Source organism: Chiloscyllium plagiosum, unplaced genomic scaffold (assembly GCF_037043375.1).
Source record: "Chiloscyllium plagiosum isolate Xiang-an unplaced genomic scaffold, Cpla_swu_hap1 HiC_scaffold_8, whole genome shotgun sequence".
Lineage (NCBI taxonomy): Eukaryota > Metazoa > Chordata > Chondrichthyes > Orectolobiformes > Hemiscylliidae > Chiloscyllium > Chiloscyllium plagiosum.
Genome location: NW_028270146.1, coordinates 116,356,590 through 116,379,977, shown reverse-complemented (window position 1 = coordinate 116,379,977; position 23,388 = coordinate 116,356,590).

Genomic DNA, 23,388 nt, shown 5'->3' with positions numbered 1-23,388 from the left:
CCAAACACTACAGCCCTCCCTCAGTTCTGAGCACCTTACAGTGAAGCCCTCCCTTAGTATTAAACACCTTTCAGTGCAGCCCTCCCTCAGAACTAAACTCTGGACCGGGTGGCCCTCCCTCAGTACTAAACTCCTGATATTGCGGCACTCCTTCAGTACTAAACTCCTGACAGTGCGGACCTCGCTCAGAACTAAACTCCTGATAGTGCGGCCCTCCCTCAGTACTAAACACCTGACAGTGTGGCCCTCCCTCAGTACAATACTCCTGACAGTGCGTCCCTCCCTCAGAACTAAATTCCTGACAGTGCGGCCCTCCCTCAGAACTAAAATCATGATACTGCGGCCCTCCCTCAGTACTGAACACCTGACAGTGCGGGACTCCAACTGTACGAAACTCCTGACAGGGTGGTCCTCCCTCAGTACTAAACTCCTGAGAGAGCCGCCTTCCCTCAGAACTAAACCCCTGACAGGTCGGCCCTCCCTCTGACCCAAACTACTGATATTGTGGCCCTCCCTCAGTAGTACACTCCTGACAGTGCGGCCCTTCATTAGAACTAAACTCCTGACCGTGCGGCTCTCCCTCAGTACTAAACTCCTGAAAGTGCGACCCTCCCTCAGTACTAAACTCCTGAGCGTGCGGCCCTCATTCAGTACTAAACACATGACAGTGCGGCCCTCCCTGAGTACTAAACATCTGACAGTGCGGCCCTCCCTCAGTACTAAACACCTGACAGTGTGGCCCTCCCTCAGTACTAAACTCCTGACAGTGCGTCCTTCCCTCAGAACTAAACTCCTGACAGTGCGGCACTCCCTCAGAACTAAAATCCTGAGAGTGTGGCCCTCCCTCAGTACTAAACTCCTGACGCTGCGGCCCTCCCTCAGTACTAAGCTCCTGAGAGTGCGGCCCTCCATCAGATCTAAACTCCTGACAGGGCGGCCCTCCCACAGAACTAATCTCCTGAGACTGCGGCCCTCCCTCGGCACTAAGCTCCTGACACTACAGCCCTCCCTCAGTACTAAACACCTGACAGTGTGGCCCTCCCTCTGTACTAAACACCTGACAGTGCGGTCCGCCCTCAGAACTAAACTCCTGACAGTGCGGCCCTCCCTCAGTACTAAACTCCTGATAGTGCGGCCCTCCCTCAGTACTAAACACCTGACAGTGCAATCCTCATTCAGAACTAAACACCTGATAGTGCGGCCCTCCCTCAGAACAAAACTACTGACAGTGCGGCACTCGCTCAGAACTAAAATACTGACCGTGCGGCCCTCCCTCAGTACTAAACTACTGAGAGTGCGGCCCTCCCTCAGTACTAAACACCTGACAGTGCGGCCCTCATTCAGTACTAAACACCTGACAGGGCGGCCCTCCCTCCGTACTAAACTCCTGAACAGAGTGGCCCTCGCTCACAACTAAACTCCTGACAGTGTAGCCCGACATCAGAACTAAACTACTGACAGTGTGGCCCTCCCTCAGTACTAAATACTTGACAGTGAGGCCCTCACTCTGCACAAAACTCCTGAGAGTCTCGCCCTCCTTCAGAACTAAACTCCTGACAGTGTGACCCTCCCTCAGTACTAATCACCTGACAGTGCGGCCCTACGTCAATACTAAACTCCTGACAGTGTGGCCATACGTCAGTAATAAACTCCTGACAGTGCGGCCCAAACTCAGCACGAAACTCCTGACACTGCGGCCGTCCCTCAGTACCAAACTCCTGACAATTCGGCCCTCCCTCAGTACTAAACACCTGAGAGTGTGGCCCACCCTCAGTACAAAACTCCTGACAGTGTGTCCCTCCCTCAGAACTAAATTCCTGATAGTGCGGCCCTCTCTCAGAACTAAAATCATGACACTGCGGCCCTCCCACAGAACTAAACACCTGACAGTGCGGCCCTCCCTCAGTACTAAACACCTGACAGTGCGGCACTCCCACTGTACTAAAATCCTGACAGGGTGGTCCTCCCTCAGTACTAAGCTCCTGAGAGAGACACCTTCCCTCAGAACTAAACTCCTGACAGGGCGGCCCTCCCTCAGACCTAAACTACTGATATTGTGGCCCTCCCTCAGTACTAAACACCTGACAGTGCGGCCCTCCCTCTGTACTAAACTCCTGACAGGTCGGCCCTGCCTCAGAACTAAACGCCTGACAGTGTGGCCCTCCATCAGAATTAAACTCCTCACAGTGTGGCCCTCCCTCTTTACTAATCACCTGGCAGTGCGGCCCTACGTCAGTACTAAACTCCTGACAGTGCGGCCCTCCCTCAGAACCAAACTCCTGATATTGCGTCCCCCTCCCTCAAAACCAAACTCCTGACAGTGCGGCCCTCCCTCAGATCCAAACTCCTGACAGTGCGGCCCTCCCTCAGTACTAAACTCCTGACAGTGTGGCCCTCCCTCCGTACTAAACACCTGACAGTGCGGCCCTCCCTCAGTTCTAAACTCCTGATAGTGTGGCCTTCCCTCAGTATTAAACTCCTGACAGTGCGACCCTTCCTCTGTACTATACTCCTTACCATGCGGTCCCTCGCTAGTACTAAACACCTGACAGTGTGGCCCTCCCTCAGAGCTAAAATACTGACAGTGCGGCCCTCCCTCAGAACTAAACTCCTGACAGTGTGGCCCTCCCTCAGTACTAAACACCTGACAGTGCAGCCCTCATTCAGAACAAAACTCCTGACAGTGCGGCCCTCCCTCAGAACTAAACGCCTGACAGTGTGGCCCTCCATCTGAACTAAACTCCTGACACTGCGGCCCTCCCTCAGTACTAAACACCTGACATTGCGTCCCTCATTCAGTACTAAACACCTGACAATGCGGCCCTCCCTCTGACTAAACTCTTGACAGTGCGGCCTTCCCTCAGAACTAAACTCCTGACATGTCGGCGCTCCCACAGAACTAAACGCCTGACAGTGTGGCCCTCCATCAGTACTTATCACCTGACAGTGCGCCCCTACGTCAGTACTAAACTCCTGACAGTGTGGCCCTACGTCACAATTAAACTCCTGACAGTGCGACCCTCCCTCAGAACTAAACTCCTGACAGTGTGGCGCTCACTCACAACTAAACACCTGACAGTGTGGCCCTCCCTCAGTACTAAACTCCTGAGAGTGCGACCCTCCCTCAGAACTAAACTCCTGACAGTGTGGCCCTCCCTCACAATTAAACTCCTGACAGTGCGGCCCTCCCTCAGAACTAAACTCCTGACTGTGTGGCACTCACTCACAACTAAACACCTGACAGTGCGGCCCTCCCTCAGTACTAAACTCCTGACAGTGCGGCCCTCCCACTGTACTAAACTCCTGACAGGGTGGTCCTCCCTCAGTACTAAACTCCTGAGAGAGCCGCCTTCCCTCAGAAATAAACTCCTGACAGGTCGGCCCAACATCAGACCTAAACTACTCAGTAGTAAACTCCTGATAGTGCGGCCCTCCCTCAGAACCAAGCTCCTGACAGTGTGACCCTATCTCACAACTAAACTCCTGACAGTGCGATCCTCCCTCAGTACTAAACTCCTGACAGTGTGGCCCTCCCTCACAACTAAACTCCTGATAGTGTGGACCTCCCTCACAACTAAACTCCTGGCAGTCCGGCCCTCCCTCAGTACTAAACACCTGACAGTGCGGTCCTCCCTCAGTACTAAACTCCTGACAGTGTGGCCCTATCTCACAACTAAACTCCTGACAGTGCGATCCTCCCTCAGTACTAAACTCCTGACAGTGTGGCCCTCCCTCACAACTAAACTCCTGATAGTGTGGACCTCCCTCACAACTAAACTCCTGACAGTGCTGCGCTCCCTCAGTCCAAAACTCTTGACAGTGCGACACTCCCTTAGTACTAAGCACCAGAGAGTGTGGCAAGCCCTCAGCACGAAACACCTGACAGTGCAGCCCTCCCGCCGTACTCAACTCCTGACAGTGCGGGCCCTTCCACAGTATTAATCTGCTGACAGTGCGGCCCTCCTCAGTACTAAACACCTGTCAGTGTGGCCCTCACTCACAACTAAACTCCTGACAGTGTGGCCCTACCTCAGAACTAAACTCCTGACAGTGCGGCACTCCCTGAGTACTAAACATCTGACAGTGCGGCCCTCCCTCAGTACTAAACATCTGACAGTGTGGCCCTCCCTCATTACTAAACTCCTGACAGTGCGTCCCTCCCTCAGAACTAAACTCCTGACAGTGCGGCACTCCATCAGAATGAAACACCTGACAGTGCGGCCCTTCCTCAGAACTAAACTCCTGACAGTGTGGCCCTCCCTCAGAACTAAAATACTGACAGTGCGGCACTCCCTCAGAACTAAAATCCTGACAGTGCGACCCTACCTCAGTACTAAACACCTGACAGTGCGGCCCTCCCTCAGAACTAAAATCCTGACAGTACGGCCCTCCATCAGTACTTAACTCTGACCGTGCGGCCCTCCCTCAGTACTAAACACCTGACAGTGCGTCCCTATGTCAGTACTAAACTCCTGACAGAGTGACCCTCCCTCAGAACTAAACTCCTGACAGTGCGGCCCTCCCTCAGTACTAAACTCCTGACAGTGCGGCCCTCCCTCAGTACTAAACTCCTGACAGTGTGGCCCTCCCTCAGTACTAAACTCCTGAAAGTATGGCCCTCCCTCAGTACTAAACTCCTGACAGTGCGGCCCTCCCTCAGTACTAAACTCCTGACAGTACGGCCTCCATCAGTACTTAACTCCTGACCGTGCGGCCCTCCCTCAGTACTAAACACCTGACAGTGCGGCCCTCCCTCAGTACTAAACTCCTGACAGTGTGGCCCTCCTTCAGTACTAAACTCCTGACAGTGTGGCCCTCCATCAGTACTAAACTCCTGAAAGTATGGCCCTCCCTCAGTACTAAACTCCTGACAGTGCGGTCCTCCCTCAGAACTAAACCCCTGACACTGCGGCCCACCCTCAGAACTAAACTCCTGACAGTGCGGCCCTCCCTCAGTACTAAACTCCTGACAGTGTGGCCCTCCCTTAGTACTAAACACCTGACAGTGCGGCTTTCATTCAGTACTAAACTCCTGAAAGTGCGACCCTCCCTCAGAACTAAACACCTGACAGTGCGGCCCTCCTTCAGAACTAAACGCCTGACAGTGCGGCCATCCCTGAGTACTAAACACCTGACAGTGCGGCTTTCATTCAGTACTAAACTCCTGAAAGTGCGACCCTCCCTCAGAACTAAACACCCGACAGTGCGGCCCTTCTTCAGAACGAAACGCCTGATAGTGTGGCCCTACCTCAGAACTAAACTCCTGACAGTGCGGCACTCCCTGAGTACTAAACTCCTGACAGTGCGGCCCTCCCTCAGTACTAAACATCTGACAGTGTGGCCCTCCCTCATTACTAAACTCCTGACAGTGCGTCCCTCCCTCAGAACTAAACTCCTGACAGTGCGGCACTCCCTCAGAACTAAAATCCTGAGAGTGCAACCCTCCCTCATTACTAAACACCTGACAGTGCGTCCCTCCCTCAGAACTAAACTCCTGACAGTGTGGCAATCCCTCATTACTAAACTCCTGACAGTGCGTCCCTCCCTCAGAACGAAACTCCTGACAGCGCGGCACTCACTCAGAACGAAACACCTGACAGTGTCGCCCTCCCTCAGAACTAAACTCCTGACAGTGCGGCACTCCCTCAGAACTAAAATCCTGAGAGTGCAACCCTCCCTCATTACTAAACTCCTGACAGTGCAGCCCTCCCTCAGAACTAAACTCCTGACAGTGTGGCCCTCCCTCATTACTAAACTCCTGACAGTGTGGCCCTCCCTCATTACTAAACTCCTGACAGTGCATCCCTCCCTCGGAACTAAACACCTGACAGTGCGGCTCTCCCTCAGTACTAAACACCTGACAGTGCGGCCCTACGTCAGTACTAAACTACTGACAGTGCGGCCCTCCCTCAGGCCTGAACTCCTGACAGCGCGGCACTCCCTCAGAACGAAACACCTGACAGTGTCGCCCTCCCTCAGAACTAAAATACTGACAGTGCGGCCCTACGTCAGTACTAAACTCCTGACAAAGTGGCCCTCCCTCAGATCGAAACACCTGACAGTGCGGCCCTCCCTCAGAACTAAACTCCTGACAGTGTGGCCCTCCCTCATGACTAAACTCATGACAGTGCGTCCCTCCCTCGGAACTAAACACCTGACAGTGCGGCTCTCCCTCAGTACTAAACACCTGACAGTGCGGCCCTACGTCAGTACTAAACTACTGACAGTGCGGCCCTCCCTCAGGCCTGAACTCCTGACAGTGCGGCCCTCCCTCAGCACTAAACACCTGACAGTGTGACACTCCCTCAGTACTAAACTCCTGACAGTGCGTCCCTCCCTCAGAACTAAACTCCTGACAGGGTGGCACTCCCTCAGAACTAAACTCCTGACAGTGCGGCCCTCCCTCAGTACTAAACTCCTGACAGAGTGGCCCTCCCTCACAACTAAAGTCCTGACAGTGTACCCCGACATCAGTACTAAACTACTGACAGTGTGGCCCTCCCTCAGTACTAAATACTTGACAGTGCGGCTCTCACTCTGTACTAAACTCCTGACAGTGCGGTCCTCCCTCAGAACTAAACCCCTGACACTGCGGCCCACCCACAGAACTAAACTCCTGACAGTGTGGCCCTCCCTCAGTACTAAATACTTGACAGTGCGGCTCTCACTCTGTACTAAACTCCTGACAGTGCGGCCCTCCCTCTGTACTAAACTCCTGACAGTGCGGCCATCCCTCAGTACTAAACTCCTGAAAGTGCGACCCTCCCTCAGAACTAAACACCTGACAGTGCGGCCCTCCCTCAGACCTAAACGCCTGATAGTGCGGCCTTCCCACAGTACTAAACACTTGACAGTGTGGCCCTCCCTCAGTACTAAACTACTGATAGTGCGGCCTTCCGTCAGTACTAAACTCCTGACAGTGCGATCCTCCCTCAGAACTAAACTCCTGACATTGCGGCCCTCCCTCAGTACCAAACGCCTGACAGTGCTTCCTCCCTCAGTACTAAACACCTGACAGTGCGGCCCTCTGTCAGAACTAAACTCCTTACAGGTCGGCCCTCCCTCAGAACTAAATACCTGACAGTATGGCCGTCACTCAGTACTAAGTTCCTGACAGGGCGGCCTTCCCTCAGAACTAAATTCATGAAGCTGCGGCCCTCCCTCAGTACTAAGCTCCTGACAGTGCGGCCCTCCATCAGATCTAAACTCCTGACATTACAGCCCTCCCTCAGAACTGAACTCCTGACAGTGTTGCCCTCCATCAGATCTAAACTCCTGACATTACAGCCCTCCCTCAGTACCAAAAACCTGACAGTGCGGCCCTCGCTCAGAACTAAGCTCCTGACAGTGCAACCCTCCCTCTGTACTAAACTCCTGACAGTGCGGCCCTCGCTCAGAACTAAACACCTGTAAGCATGGCACTCCCTCAGTACTAAACACCTGACAGTGTGGCCCTCCCTCTGTACTAAACACTTAACAGTGCAGTCCTCCTTCAGAACTAAACTCCTGACAGTGTGGCCCTCCCTCAGTACTAATCACCCGACAGTGCGGCCCTCCCTCAGAACCAAACTCCTGACAGTGCGACCCTTCCTCTGTATTATACTCCTTACCATGCGGCCCTCGCCCAGTACTAAACTCCTGACAGTGCGGCCCTCCGTCAGAACTAAAATCATGACACTGCGGCCCTCCCTCAGTACTAAACACCTGACAGTGCGGGACTCCAACTGTACTAAACTCCTGACAGGGTGGTGCTCTCTCAGTACTAAACTCCTGAGAGAGCCGCCTTCCCTCAGAACTAAACTCCTGACACGTCGGCCCTCCCTCAGACCTAAACTACTGATATTGTGGCCCTCCCTCAGTAGTAAACTTCTGACAGTGCGGCCCTTCATTAGAACTAAACTCCTGAGCGTGCGGCCCTCCCTCAGTACTAAACTCCTGAGCATGCGGCCCTCCCTCAGTACTAAACTCCTGAGCGTGCGGCCCTCATTCAGTACTAAACACATGACAGTGCGGCCCTCCCTGAGTACTAAACATCTGACAGTGCGGCCCTCCCTCAGTACTAAACAAATGACAGTGCGGCCCTACGTCAGTACTAAACTCCTGACAGAGTGGCCCTCCCTCAGAACTAAACTCCTGACAGTGTGGCCCTCCCTCAGAACTAAACTCCTAACACTGCGGCCCTCCCTCAGTACTAAACTACTGACAGCGTGGCCCTCCCTCAGTACTAAACACTTGACAGTGCAGCCCTCACTCTGTACTAAACTCCTGACAGTGCGGTCCTCCCTCAGAACTAAACCCCTGACACTGCGGCCCAACCTCAGTACTAAACTCCTGACAGTGTGGCCCTCCCTCAGTACTAAACACCTGACAGTACGGCCCTCCCTCAGTACTAAACTCCTGACAGAGTGGCCCTCCCTCACAACTAAAGTCCTGACGGTGTACCCCGACATCAGTACTAAACTACTGACAGTGTGGCCCTCCCTCAGTACTAAATACTTGACAGTGCGGCCCTCACTCTGTACTAAACTCCTAACAGTGTGGCCCTCCCTCAGTACTAAACTCCTGAAAGTGCGACCCTCCCTCAGAACTAAACACCTGACAGTGCGGCCCTCCCTCAGACCTAAACGCCTGATAGTGCGGCCTTCCCACAGTACTAAACACTTGACAGTGTGGCCCTCCCTCAGTACTAAACTACTGATAGTGCGGCCTTCCCTCAGTACTAAACTCCTGACAGTGCGATCCTCCCTCAGAACTAAACTCCTGACAGTGTGGCCCACCCTCAGAACTAAACTCCTAACACTGCGGCCCTCCCTCAGTACTAAACTACTGACAGTGCGGCCCTCCCTCAGACCTGAACTCCTGACAGTGCGGCACTCCCTCAGTATCTAACTCCTGACAGTGCGGCCCTCCCTCAGTACCAAACGCCTGACAGTGCGTCCTCCCTCAGTACTAAACACCTGACAGTGCGGCCCTCCCTCAGAAAGAAACACCTGACAGTGTGGCCGTCCCTCAGTACTAAATTCCTGAGAGGGCGGCCTTCCCTCAGAACTAAATTCATGACGCTGCGGCCCTCCCTCAGTACTTAGCTCCTGACAGTGCGGCCCTCCATCAGATCTAAACTCCAGACTATGGCGGCCCTCCCTCTGTACTAATCTCCTGACACTGCGGCCCTCCCTCAGCACTAAGGTCCTGACAGTGTGGCCCTCCATCAGATCTAAACTCCTGATAGTGCAGCCCTCCCTCAGAACTGAACTCCTGACAGTGTGATCCTCCCTCTGTACTAAACTCCTGACAGTGCGGCCCTCGCTCAGAACTAAACACCTGTAAGCGTGGCACTCCCTCAGTACTAAACACTTAACAGTGCAGTCCTCCCTCAGAACTAAACTCCTGACAGTGCAGCCCTCCCTCAGTACTAAACTCCTGACAGTGCGGCTCTCCCTCAGTACTAAACACCTGACAGTGCGGCCATTCCTCTGTACTAAACACCTCACAATGTGGCCCTCCCTCAGTACTAAACTCCTGACAGTGCGATCCTCCCTCAGAACTAAACTCCTGACAGTGTGGCCCTCCCTCAGAACTAAACTCCTAACACTGCGGCCCTCCCTCAGTACTAAACTACTGACAGTGCGGCCCTCCCTCAGACCTGAACTCCTGACAGTGCGGCACTCCCTCAGTATCTAACTCCTGACATTGCGACCCTACCTCAGAACTAAACTCCTGACATTGCAGCCCTCCCTCAGTACCAAACGCCTGACAGTGCGTCCTCCCTCAGTACTAAACACCTGACAGTGTGGCCCTCCCTCTGTACTAAACACTTAACAGTGCGGTCCTCCCTCAGAACTAAACTCCTGACAGTGCAGCCCTCCCTCAGTACTAAACTCCTGACAGTGCGGCTCTCCCTCAGTACTAAACACCTGACAGTGCGGCCATTCCTCTGTACTAAACACCTCACAATGTGGCCCTCCCTCAGTACTAAACTCCTGACAGTGCGATCCTCCCTCAGAACTAAACTCCTGACAGTGTGGCCCTCCCTCAGAACTAAACTCCTAACACTGCGGCCCTCCCTCAGTACTAAACTACTGACAGTGCGGCCCTCCCTCAGACCTGAACTCCTGACAGTGCGGCACTCCCTCAGTATCTAACTCCTGACATTGCGACCCTACCTCAGAACTAAACTCCTGACATTGCGGCCCTCCCTCAGTACCAAACGCCTGACAGTGCGTCCTCCCTCAGTACTAAACACCTGACAGTGTGGCCCTCCCTCTGTACTAAACACTTAACAGTGCGGTCCTCCCTCAGAACTAAACTCCTGACAGTGCAGCCCTCCCTCAGTACTAAACTCCTGACAGTGCGGCTCTCCCTCAGTACTAAACACCTGACAGTGCGGCCATTCCTCTGTACTAAACACCTCACAATGTGGCCCTCCCTCAGTACTAAACTCCTGACAGTGCGATCCTCCCTCAGAACTAAACTCCTGACAGTGTGGCCCTCCCTCAGAACTAAACTCCTAACACTGCGGCCCTCCCTCAGTACTAAACTACTGACAGTGCGGCCCTCCCTCAGACCTGAACTCCTGACAGTGCGGCACTCCCTCAGTATCTAACTCCTGACATTGCGACCCTACCTCAGAACTAAACTCCTGACATTGCGGCCCTCCCTCAGTACCAAACGCCTGACAGTGCGTCCTCCCTCAGTACTAAACACCTGACAGTGTGGCCCTCCCTCTGTACTAAACACTTAACAGTGCGGTCCTCCCTCAGAACTAAACTCCTGACAGTGCGGCCCTCCCTCAGTACTAAACTCCTGACAGTGCGGCTCTCCCTCAGTACTAAACACCTGACAGTGCGGCCATCCCTCTGTACTAAACACCTCACAATGTGGCCCTCCCTCAGAACTATACACCTGACAGTGCGGCCCTCCCTCAGAACAAAACTACTGATAGTGTGGCACTCCCTCAGAACTAAAATACTGTGAGTGCGGCCCTCCCTCAGGACGAAACTACTGAGAGTGCGGCCCTCCCTCAGTACTAAACCCCTGACAGTGCGGCCCTCATTCAGTACTAAACACCTGACAGGGCGGTCCTCCCTCTGTACTAAACTCCTGAGAGTGTGGCCCTCTTTCAGAACTAAACTCCTGACAGTGTGGCCCTCCCTCAGTACTAATCACCTGACAGTGCGGCCCTACGTCAGTACTAAACTCCTGACAGTGCGGCCCAAACTCAGTACTAAAATCTTGACAGTGCGGCCCTCCCTCAGTACCAAACTCCTGACAGTGCGGCCCTCCCTCAGTACTAAACTCCTGACAGTGTGGCCCTCCATCAGAACTAAATTCCTGAAAGGGTGGCCCTCCCTCAGTACTAAACACCTGACAGTGCGGCCCTCCCTCTGTACTAAATTTCTGACACTGCGGCCCTCCCTCAGAACTAAACTCCTGACAGTGCGGCCCTCCCTCAGTTCTAAACTCCTGATAGTGTGGCCTTCCCTCAGTATTAAACTCCTGACAGTACGACCCTTCCTCTGTACTATACTCCTTACCATGCGGCCCTCGCTCAGTACTAAACACTTGACAGTGCGTCCCTCCCACAGAACTAAATTCCTGACAGTGCGGCCCTCCCTCAGAAATAAAACCATGACACTGCAGCCCTCCCACAGTACTAAACTCCTGAGAGAGCTGCCTTCCCTCAGAACTAAACACCTGACAGTGCGGCCCTCCCTCCGTACTCAACTCCGGACAGTGCATCCCTCCCTCAGTACTAAACTCCTGACAGTGCGGCCCTCACTCACAACAAAACTCCTGACAGTGCGGCCCTCCCTCAGTACTAAACTCCTGACAGTGCGGCCCTCCCTCAGTACTAAACTCCTGACAGTGCGGCCCTCCATCAGAACTAAACTCCTGATAGTGCGGCCTTCCCTCCGAACTAAACTCCTGACAGTGCGGCACTCCATGAGTACTAAACATCTGACAGTGCGGCCCTCCCTCAGTACTAAACACCTGACAGTGTGGCCCTCCCTCAGTACTAAACTCCTGACAGTGCGGCCCTCTCTCAGTACTAAACAGCTGACAGTGGGCCCTCCCTCACAACTAAATTCCTGACAGTGTGGCCCTCCATCAGAACTAAACTCCTGACAGTCTGGCCCTCCCTCAGTACTAAACACCTGACAGTGCGGCCCTCCCTCTGTACTAAACTCCTGACAGTGCGGCCCTACCTCAGAACTAAACTCCTGACAGTGTGGCCCTCTCTCACAATTAAACTCCTGACAGTGCGGTCCTCCCTCAGTACTAAACTCCTGACACTGCAGCCCTCCCTCATTTCTGAACTCCTGATAGTGCGGCTTTCCCTCAGTACTAAACTCTTGACAGTGCGGCCCTCCCTCAGTACTAAGCACCTGAGAGTGCGGCACTCCCTCAGCACTAAACACCTGACAGTGCGGCCCTCCCTCCGTACTCAACTCCTGACAGTGCGGCACTCCCTCAGTACTAAACTCCTGTCAGTGCGGCCCTCACTAATAACTAAACTCCAGACAGTGCGGCCCTCCCTCAGTACTAAACTCCTGACAGTGCGTCCCTCCCTCAGAACTAAACTCCTGACAGTGCGGCACTCCCTCAGAACTAAAATCCTGAGAGTGCGGCCCTCCCTCAGAAATAAACTCCAAACACTACAGCCCTCCATCAGTTCTGAGCACCTGACAGTGCAGCCCTCCCTTAGTATTAAACACCTTTCAGTGCAGCCTTCCCTCAGAACTAAACTCTGGACCGGGTGGCCCTCGCTCAGAACTAAACTCCTGATAGTGCGGCCCTTCCTCAGTACTAAACTCCTGACAGTGTGGCCCTCCCTCAGAACTAAACTCCTGACATTACAGCCCTCGCTCAGTACCAAAAACCTGACAGTGTGGCTCTCCCTCAGAACTGAACTCCTGACAGTGTGGCCCTCCCTCAGAACTAAACTCCTGACAGTGTGGCCCTCCCTCAGAACTAAACTCCTGACATTACAGCCCTCGCTCAGTACCAAAAACCTGATAGTGCGGCCCTCCCTCAGAACTAAACTGCTGACATTTCAGCCCTCCCTCAGTCCCAAAAACCTGACAGTGCGGCCCTCGCTCAGAACTAAACTCCTGTCAGTGCGGACCTCCCTCTGTTCTAAACTCCTGACAGTGCGGCCCTCGCTCAGAACTAAACACCTGTAAACGCGTCCCTCCCTCAGAACTAAACTTCTGACATTGCGGCCCTCCCTCAGAACTAAACTCCTGACACTGCGGCATTCCCTCATTACTAATCTCTTGACGGTGCAGACCTCCCTCAGAACTAAACTCCTGACAGTGTGGACCTCCCTCAGTACTAAAGTCCTGAGAGAGCGGGCCTCCCACAGTATTATAATCCTGACAGTGCGGCCCTCCCTCAGCAATAAACTCCTGACAGTGTGCCCCTCCCTCACAACTAAACTCCTGACAGTGCGGCCCTCCCTCAGTACTAATCTCCTGACAGTGCGACCCTCGCTTCGAACTGAACTCCTGACAGTGTGGCCCTGCCTCAGAACTAAACTCCTGACAGAACGGCCCTCCATCCAGATTAAACTCCTGACAGTGTGGCCCTCCATCCGATCTAAACACCTGACATTGCGGCCCTCCCTCTGTACTAAACTCCTGAGAGTGCGGCCTTCCCTCAGAACTGAACTGCTGACAGTGTGGCCCTGCCTCAGAACTAAACTCCTGACAGGTCGGCCGTCCCTCTGTACTAAACTCTTGACAGTGCGGCCCTCCCTCAGAACTAAACTCCTGTTAGTGCGGCCCTCCATCAGTACTAAAATCCTGACAGTGCGGCACTCCCTCAGTACTAAAGTCCTGACAGTGCGGCCCTAAATCAGTACTAAACTCCTGACAGTGCGGCCCTCCCTCAGCAATAATCTCCTGACAGTGTGGCCCTGCCTCAGTACTAAACTCCTGACAGTGCGGCCCTCCTTCAGTACGAAAGTCCAGACAGGGCGGCCCTCCCTCAGAACTTTTGTCCTGACAGTGTGGCCCTCCCTCAGTACTAAACTCCTGACAGGGCGGCCCTCCCTCAGATCTAATTTCCTGACAGTGTGGCCCTCGCTCAGTACTAAACTCCTGACAGGGCGGCCCTCCCTCAGAACTTTTGTCCTGACAGTGTGGCCCTTCCCCAGTAATAAACTCCTGACAGTGTGGCCCTCCCTCAGAACTAAACTCCTGACAGGGCGAACCTCCCTCAATACGAAACCCCTGACAGTTCGGCCCTCCCTCAGAACTAAACTCCTGACAGGTGGCCCTCCCTCAGAACTTTTGTCCTGACAGTGTGGCCCTCCCTCAGTACTAAACTCCTGACAGGGCGGCCCTCCCTCAGATCTAATCTCCTGACAGTGTGGCCCTCGCTCAGAACTGAACTCCTGACAGTGTGGCCCTGCCTCAGAACTAAACTCCTGACATTACAGCCCTCCCTCAGTACAAAAACCAGACAGTGCGGCTCTCGCCCATTTCGTCAGTTCTCTCCCTCGGCCAATGCAGCACTCCCTCAGTACTGATCCTCTGACAGTGCAGCACACCGTCAGTACTGACCCTCTGACAGTGCAGCACACCGTCAGTACTGACCCTCTGACAGTTCAGCACTCCCTCAGCACTGACCCTTTGACAGTGCAGCACTCCCTCAGTACTGACCCTCTGACAGCATAGCACTCCCTTAGTACTGACCCTCTGACAGTGCAGCACTCCCTCAGTACTGACCCATTGACGGTGCAGTGCTCCCTCAGTACTGACCCTTTGACAGTGCAGCACTCCCTCAGTACTGACCCTCTGACAGCGTAGCACTCCCTTAGTACTGACCCTCTGACAGTGCAGCACTCCCTCAGTACTGACCCATTGACGGTGCAGTGCTCCCTCAGTACTGACCCTCTGACAGTGCAGCACTCCCTCAGTACTGACCCTCTGACAGTGTAGCACTCCTTCAGCATTGACTCTCCGACAGTGCAGCACTCCCTCAGTACTGACCCTCTGACAGTGTAGAGGGTCAGTAAGCCCTGAAGAAGGTCGATTCTCCTGTTCCCTGGATGCTGCCTGACCTGCTGCGCTTTTCCAGCAACACATTTCCAGCTCTGATCTCCAGCATCTGCAGACCTCACTTTCTCCTCTGACAGTGTAGCACTCCTTCAGCATTGACTCTCCGATAGTGTTGTTCTCCCTCAGTAATGACCCTTCAACAGTGCAGTGCTCGTTTTGTACTGACCCTCTCTCAGTGTGGCACGCCCTCAGGACTGATCCTCTGGCAATGCGGTATGCCCTCACTACTGACCCACCGACAGTGTGGCACTCCCACAATACTGACCCTCTGACAGTGTGACACTCCTTTGGTACAGACCTTGTAATAGTGCAGCACTCCCAAAAGTACTGACCCTCTGACAGCACATCACTCACTCCATACTGACCCTCTGACAGTGCAGCACTCCCTCAGTACTGAACCCCTGACAGCGCGGCACTCCCTCCAGACTAAACTTCGAACAATGTGGCATTACCTCAGTACTGACAGTGTGGCGCTCCCTCACGTTGGCTCTCGCAGAGTGAGCACTCCCTCAAATCTGAACCTCCGACGGTGTGGTGTGCCTTTGGCACTGACCCTCTGGCAATGCAGCATACTCCCAGTACTGACCCTCTCACAGTGTAGCTATCCCTCAGTACTGATTCTCAGACAATGCGACACTCCCTCAGTACTGACCCTCTCACAGTGCAGCATTCACTCAGCGCTGACCCCCTGACAGTGTGGTGCTCCCTCAGTACTTACCCACTGACAGTGTGGTGCTCCCTCAGTACTTACCCACTGACAGTGTGGTGCTGCCTCAGGACTGACCCTCTGCGAGTATACCAGTCCCTCAGTTCTGAGCCTCTGATAGTGCAGCACTCCCTCAGTTCTGAATCTCCGACAATGAGGCATTTCGTCAGTACTCTCCCTCGGACAATGCAGCACACCCTCAGTCTGACCCTCTGACAGTGCAGCACTGCCTCAGTACTGACCCTCTCACAGTGCAGCACTCCTTCAGCATTGACCCTCTGACAGTGCAGCACACCCTCAGTACTGACCCTCTCACAGTGCAGCACTAACTCAGTACTGACCCGCTGACAGTGCAGCACTCCCTCAGTAATGACCCTTTGACGGTGCAGCGCTCCCTCACTACTGACCATCTGACAGTGCAACACTCCCTCAGTATTGACCAACTGACAGTGCAGCACGTCCTCAGTACTGAACCTCTGACAGTGCAGCACTCACTCAGTACTGACCCTCTGACAGTGCAGCACTCCCTAAGTACTGACCCTCTGACAGTGCAGCACTCCCTCAGTACTGACCCATTGATGGTGCAGCGCTCACTCAGTATTGATCCTCTGACAGTGCAGCGCTCCCTCAGTACTGAACCCCTGACAGCGCGGCACTCCCTCCAGACTAAACTTCGGACAATGTGGCATTAACTCAGTACTGACAGTGTGGCGCTCCCTCACGTTGGCTCTCGCAGAGTGAGCACTCCCTCAGATCTGAACCTCCGACGGTGTGGTGTGCCTTTGGCACTGACCCTCTGGCAATGCAGCACAGTCTCAGTACTGACCCTCTCACAGTGTAGATTTCCCTCAGTAGTGATTCTCAGACAATGCAACACTCCCTCAGGACTGACCCACTCACAGTGCAGCATTCACTCAACACTGACCCTCTGACAGTGTGGTGCTCCCTCAGTATGGACTCTCTGACAGTGTGGTGCTCCCTCAGTATGGACTCTCTGACAGTGTGGTGCTGCCTCAGGACTGATCCTCTGAGAGTATAACACTCCCTCAGTACTGAGCCTCTGATAGTGCAGCACTCCCTCAGTTCAGAATCTGCGACAAAGAGGCATTTCGTCAGTACTCTCCCTCTTACAATGCAGCACACCCTCAGTCTGACCCTCTGACAGTGCAACACTGCCTCAGTACTGCCCTCTGACAATGCAGCACTCCTTCAGCACTGACCCTCTGACAGTGCAGCACTCCCTCAGTACTGACCCTCTCACTGTGCAGCACTAACTCAGTCCTGACCCGCTGACAGTGCAGCACTCCCTCAGTACTGACCCATTGATGCTGCAGCGCTCCCTCAGTACTGACTCTCTGACAGTGTATCACTCCCTCAGTAATGACCCTTTCACAGTGCAGCACTCCCTCAGTACTGACCCTCTCACAGTGCAGCACTAACTCAGTACTGACCCGCTGACAGTGCAGCACTCCCTCAGTACTGACCCATTGACGCTGCAGCGCTCCCTCAGTACTGACCCTCTGACAGTGTAGCACTCCCTCAGTACTGACTCTCTGACAGTGCAGCACTCACCCAGTACTGACCCTCTGACAGTGCAGCACTCCCTCAGTACTGACCCTCTGACAGTGCAGCACCTCCTCAGTACTGACTCTCTGACAGTGCAGCACTCACTCAGTACTGACCCTCTGACAGTGCAGCACTCCCTCAGTACTGACCCATTGACGGTGCAGCGCTCACTCAGTACTGATCCTCTGACAGTGCAGCGCTCCCGCAGTACTGACCCTCTGACAGTGCAGCACTCCCTCAGTACTGACCCTCTGACAGTGTAGCACTCCTTCAGCATTGACTCTCCGACAGTGTTGTTCTCCCTCAGTAATGACCCTTCAACAGTGCAGTGCTCGTTTTGTACTGACCGTCTCTCAGTGTAGAACGCCCTCATGACTGATCCTCTGGCAAGGCGGTATTTCCTCACTACTGACCCACTGACAGTGCGCTACTCCCACATTACTGACGTTCTGACAGTGTGGCCTTCCCCTAGGACTGACACTCAGACAGTGCAGCACTCCCTCAGTACTGACCCTCTGACAGTGCAACATTAACTCAGTAATCACTCTCCACAGTGTGGTGCTCCCTCGGTAATGACCCTCTGACAGTGTAGCGCTCGCTTAGTACTGACCCTCTGACAATATAGCGCACCCTCAGTACTGATCTTCTGACAGTGCAGCGCTCCATCAGTACAGACCCTCCGACAGTGTGGCACTCCCTCAGGACTGACCCTCTGACAGTGTGACACTCCTTTGGTACAGACCCTGTGACAGTGCAGCACTCCCAAAAGTACTGACCCTCTGACAGCACATCACTCACTCCATACCGACCCTCTGACAGTGCAACAGTCCCTCAGTACTGAGCCCCTGACAGCGCGGCACTCCCTCCAGACTAAACTTCAGACAGTGTGGCATTACCTCAGTACTGACAGCGTGGCGCTCCGTCACGTTTGCTCTCGCAGAGTGAGCACTCCCTCAGTTCTGAAACTCCGACGGTGCGGTGTGCCTTTGGCACTGACCCTCTGGCAATGCAGCACTCCCTCAACACTGACCCGTTGACAGTGTTGCAATCCTGCAGTACTGACCCTCTGACAATGCAGAACTTCCTGACAGAACCTCTGACAGGGTGGCATTCCCTCAATACTGTTCCTCTGTGAATGCAGTGCTCCCTCAGTACTGACCCTCTGACAATGAGGTGCTCCCTCAGTACTGACTCCTGAACAGTGTAAGACTCTCTCAGTACTGACACTCTGGCAGTGCAGCACTTCCTCAGTACTGATGCTCCAACAGTGCTGTCTTCCCTTAATAATGAGCCTCCAACAGTGCAGTGCTCGTTTTGTACTGACCGTCTGACAGTGTCGCGGGCCCTCAAGACTGATCCTCTGACAGTGCAGCACTCCATCAGTACTGACCCACTGACAGTGCGGTCCTCCCTTATTACTGACCCTCTGACAGTGTGGCCTTTCCCTGGGACTGATACTCAGACAGTGCAGCACTGCCGTAGTACTGACCCTCTGACAGTGCAGCACTGTCTCAGTACTGACCCTCTGACAGTGCAGCACTGCCTCAGTCCTGACCCTCTGACAGTGCAGCATTTCCTCGGTACTGACTCTCTCACAGGATAGTGCTCCCTCAGTACAGACCCTCTGACAGTGGAGTGCTCCCTCAATACTGACCCTCTCATGTTGCAGCACTCCGTCAGTAATGACCCTCTGACATTGTAGCACTCCCTTGGTAATGACCTGCTGGCGGAGCAGCACTCTTCCATTAATGAACCTCTGACAGTGCAGCTTTTCCTCAGTACTGACCCACTGATATTGCAGTAGTCACTCAGTGAAGACCTTCTGACATTGTGGAACTCCCTCAGTGCCTGACCTTCTGACAGTGCGGCATTCCCTGAGCACTGATACTCTGACAGTGCAGCATTTTCTCTGTACTGACATTCTGACAGTGCGGCATTCCCTAAGCACTGATACTCTGAGAGTGCGGCATTCTCTCAGTACTGACATTCTGACAGTGCAGTATTCACTAAGCACTGATACTCTGACAGTGCAGCATTCTCTCAGTACTGACATTCTGAGAGTGCGACATTCCCTAAGCACTGATACTCTGAGAGTGCGGCATTCTCTCAGTACTGACATTCTGACAGTGCAGTATTCCCTGAGCACTGATACTCTGACAGTGCAGCATTTTCTCAGTACTGACATTCTGACAGTGCAGCACTCTCTCAGTACTGATGTTCTGACAGTGCAGCATTCGCTCAGTACTGACCCTCTGTTTGTGTAGCGCTCCCTCACTACTGATCCTCTGATGGTGCAGCGCTCTCTCTGTACTGACCCTCTGATAGTGTGGCATTCCCTGAGGACTGAACCTTTGACAGTGTGACACTCCCTCGTTACTGACCTCTCCAGTGCTGTTGCTCCAACAGTGCGCCATTCCCTCTTTGCTGACCAACCAACAGTGCAGCACTCCTTCATTATTGACCCTCCGAGAGTGAGCACTTTCTCAGTACTGCCCCTCTGACAGTACGGTGTTTCCTCAGTGCTGACCCTCTGCCAATGCAGCACTCCTTCAGCACTGACACTTTAACTGTGTTGCCCTCCCATAGTACTGACCCCCTAACAGTGCAGCACACACTCAGTACTAACCCTCTGACAGTGCAGCACTCCATCTATGCTGACATTCTGACAGTGTGGAGTTCCCACACTTCTGACCTTCCGACAGTGCAGCACTCCCTCAGTACTGACCCTCTCACAGTGCAGCACTCCCTTAGTGCTGACCCTCTGACAGTGCAGCACTCCCTCGGTACTGACCCTCTGACAGTGAAGAACTCCCTTAGTACTGACCCTCTGACAATGTGACACTCCCTCAGTACTGACCCTCTGACAATGTGACACTCCACTCGGTACTGCCCCTCTGACGGAGCAGTACTCGCTCAGCAGTGACTCTCTGACAGTGTGGTAATGCACAGTAATGAAACTCTGACATTGCGATATTCCATCCATACTGACCCTCCGACATTCCGACGGACCCACAGTACTGACCATCTGACAGTGTGGCACTCGCTCAGTACTGACCCTCTGACAGTGCAGAACTCCCTTAGTACTGACCCTCTGACAATGCAGCACTCCCTTAGTACTGACCCTCTGACAGTGCAGCACTCCCGTAGTACTGACCCTCTGACAGTGCAGCACTCCCTCGGTACTGACCCTCTGACAGTGCAGAACTCCCTTAGTACTGACCCTCTGACAATGCAGCACTCCCTTAGTACTGACCCTCTGACAGTGCAGATCTCCCTCGGTACCGACCCTCTGACAGTGCAGAACTCCCTCAATATTGACCCTCTGACAGTGCAGCACTCCCTCAGTACTGATCCTCTGACAGTGCTGCGCCCCCTCAGCACTGACCCTTTGCCAATTTTACACTCCCTCACTACAGAACCTCTGACAGGGTGGCAATCCCTCAATAGTGCTCCCTCAATACTGACGCTCTGACAATGAGGCGCTCCCTCAGTACTGACCCCTGACAGTGCAGCAGACCCGCAGTACTTACCCTCTGACAGTGCAGCAGCCCCTCAGCACTGACCCTTTGACAGTGTTGCACTCCCGCAGTACTGACCCTCTAACAATGCAGCACTTCCTCACTACAGAACCTCTGACAGGGTGGGATTCCCTCAACACTGTTCCTCTGACAATGTAGTGCTCCCTCAGTCCTGACGCTCTGATAGTATTGTGCTCCCACAGTAATGACCTTGGAACAGTGCAGCGCTCATTTTTTTCTGACCCTTTGACAGTGCAGCATTCCCTCAGTACTGACGGTTCGGCAGTGTTGCGTGCCCCCAGTACTGATCCTCTGACAGTGCAGGTATCCCTCAATACTGATCCTCCGACACCAACATTAACTTAGTACTCACTCTCCACAGAGTGGTGCTCCCTCAATAATGACCCTTTGACAATGGAGTGCTCACTGCATAATGACCCTCTGACAGTGCGACACTCTCCCATTACTGACCCTCTGACAGTACAGCACTTCCTCTGTGCTGACACTCTGGCAGTGCAGCACTCTCTCAGTACTGAACCTTTTGCAGCTTAGAGCTCCCTCAGTACTGAACCTCTGACAGTGCAGCACTCCCTCAGTGCTCACCCTCTGACAGTGCAGCAATCCATCAGTATTGACCCTCCGACATTGCAGCTTTCCCTCAGTACTTACTCTCTGACAGTGCAGTGCTTTCTCAGTACAGACACTCTGACAGGGTGGCATTTCCTCAATACTGATCATCTGACAATTCAGTGCTCCCACAGTATGACCTCCCAACATTGCAGCACTCCCTCTGTACTGACCCTCTGACAGTACAGCACTCACTCAGTACTTATCCTCTGACAGTACAGCACTCACTTAGTACTGACCCACTGACAGTGCAGTCCTCCTTCATTACTGACCCTCTGACACTGTGGCCTTTCCCTAGAACTGATACTCAGACAGTGCAGCACTGCCGCAGTACTGACCCTCTGACAGTGCAGCACTGCCCCAGTGCTGACCCTCTGACAGTGCAGCATTCCCTCGGTACTGACTCTCTCACAGGATAGTGCTCCCTCAGTAAAGACCCTCTGACAGTGGAGTGCTCCCTCAATACTGACCCTCTCATGTTGCAGCACTCCGTCAGTAATGACCCTCTGACATTGTAGCACTCCTTTGGTAATGATGCGCTGATAGTGCAGCACTCTTCCATTAATGAACCTCTGACAGTGCAGCTTTTCCTCAGTACTGACCCACTGATATTGCAGTACTCACTTAGTGAAGACCCTCTGACATTGTGGAACTCCCTCGGTGCCTGACCTTCTGACAGTGCAGCACTCCCTCAGTACTGATGTTCTGACAGTGCAGCACTCCCACAGTACTGACCCTCTGTTTGTGTAGCGCTCCCTCACTACTGATCCTCTGATGGTGCAGCGCTCTTTCTGTACTGACCCTCTGATAGTGTGGCATTCCCTGAGGACTGAACCTTTGACAGTGTGACACTCCCTCGTTACTGACCTCTCACAGTGCTGTTGCTCCAACAGTGCGCCATTCCCTCTTTGCTGACCAACCAACAATGCAGCACTCCTTCATTATTGACCCACCGAGAGTGAGCACTTTCTCAGTACTGCCCCTCTGACAGTACGGTGTTTCCTCAGTGCTGACCCTCTGCCAATGCAGCACTCCTTCAGCACTGACACTTTAACTGTGTTGCCCTCCCATAGTACTGACCCCCTAACAGTGCAGCACACACTCAGTACTAACCCTCTGACAGTGCAGCACTCCATCTATGCTGACATTCTGACAGTGTGGAGTTCCCTCACTTCTGACCCTCCGACAGTGCAGCACTCCCTCAGTACTGACCCTCTGACAGTGCAGCACTCCCTTAGTGCTGACCCTCTGACAGTGCAGCACTCCCTCAGTACTGACCCTCTACAGTGCAGCACTCCCTCAGTACTGACCCTCTGACAGTGCGGCACTCCCTCAGTACTGACCCTCTGACAGTGCGGCACTCCCGTAGTACTGACCCTCTGACAGTGCAGCACTCCCTCGGTACTGACCCTCTGAGAGTGCAGAACTCCCTTAGTACTGACCCTCTGACAGTGAAGAACTCCCTTAGTACTGACCCTCTGACAATGTTACACTCCCTCAGTACTGACCCTCTGACAATGTGATACTCCCCTCAGTACTGCCCCTCTGACAGAGCAGTACTCCCTCAGTAGCGACTCTCTGACAGTGTGGTACTGCACAGTAATGAAACTCTGACATTGCGGTATTCCATCCATACTGACCCTCCAACATTCCAACGGACCCACAGTACTGACCCTCTGACAGTGCGGCACTCCCTCAGTACTGACCCTCTGACAGTGCAGCACTCCCTCAGTACTGACTCTCTGACAGTGCAGAACTCCCTTAGTACTGACCCTCTGACAATGCAGCACTCCCTTAGTACTGACCCTCTGACAGTGCAGATCTCCCTCGGTACTGACCCTCTGACAGTGCAGAACTCCCTCAGTATTGACCCTCTGACAGTGCAGCACTCCCTCAGTACTGACCC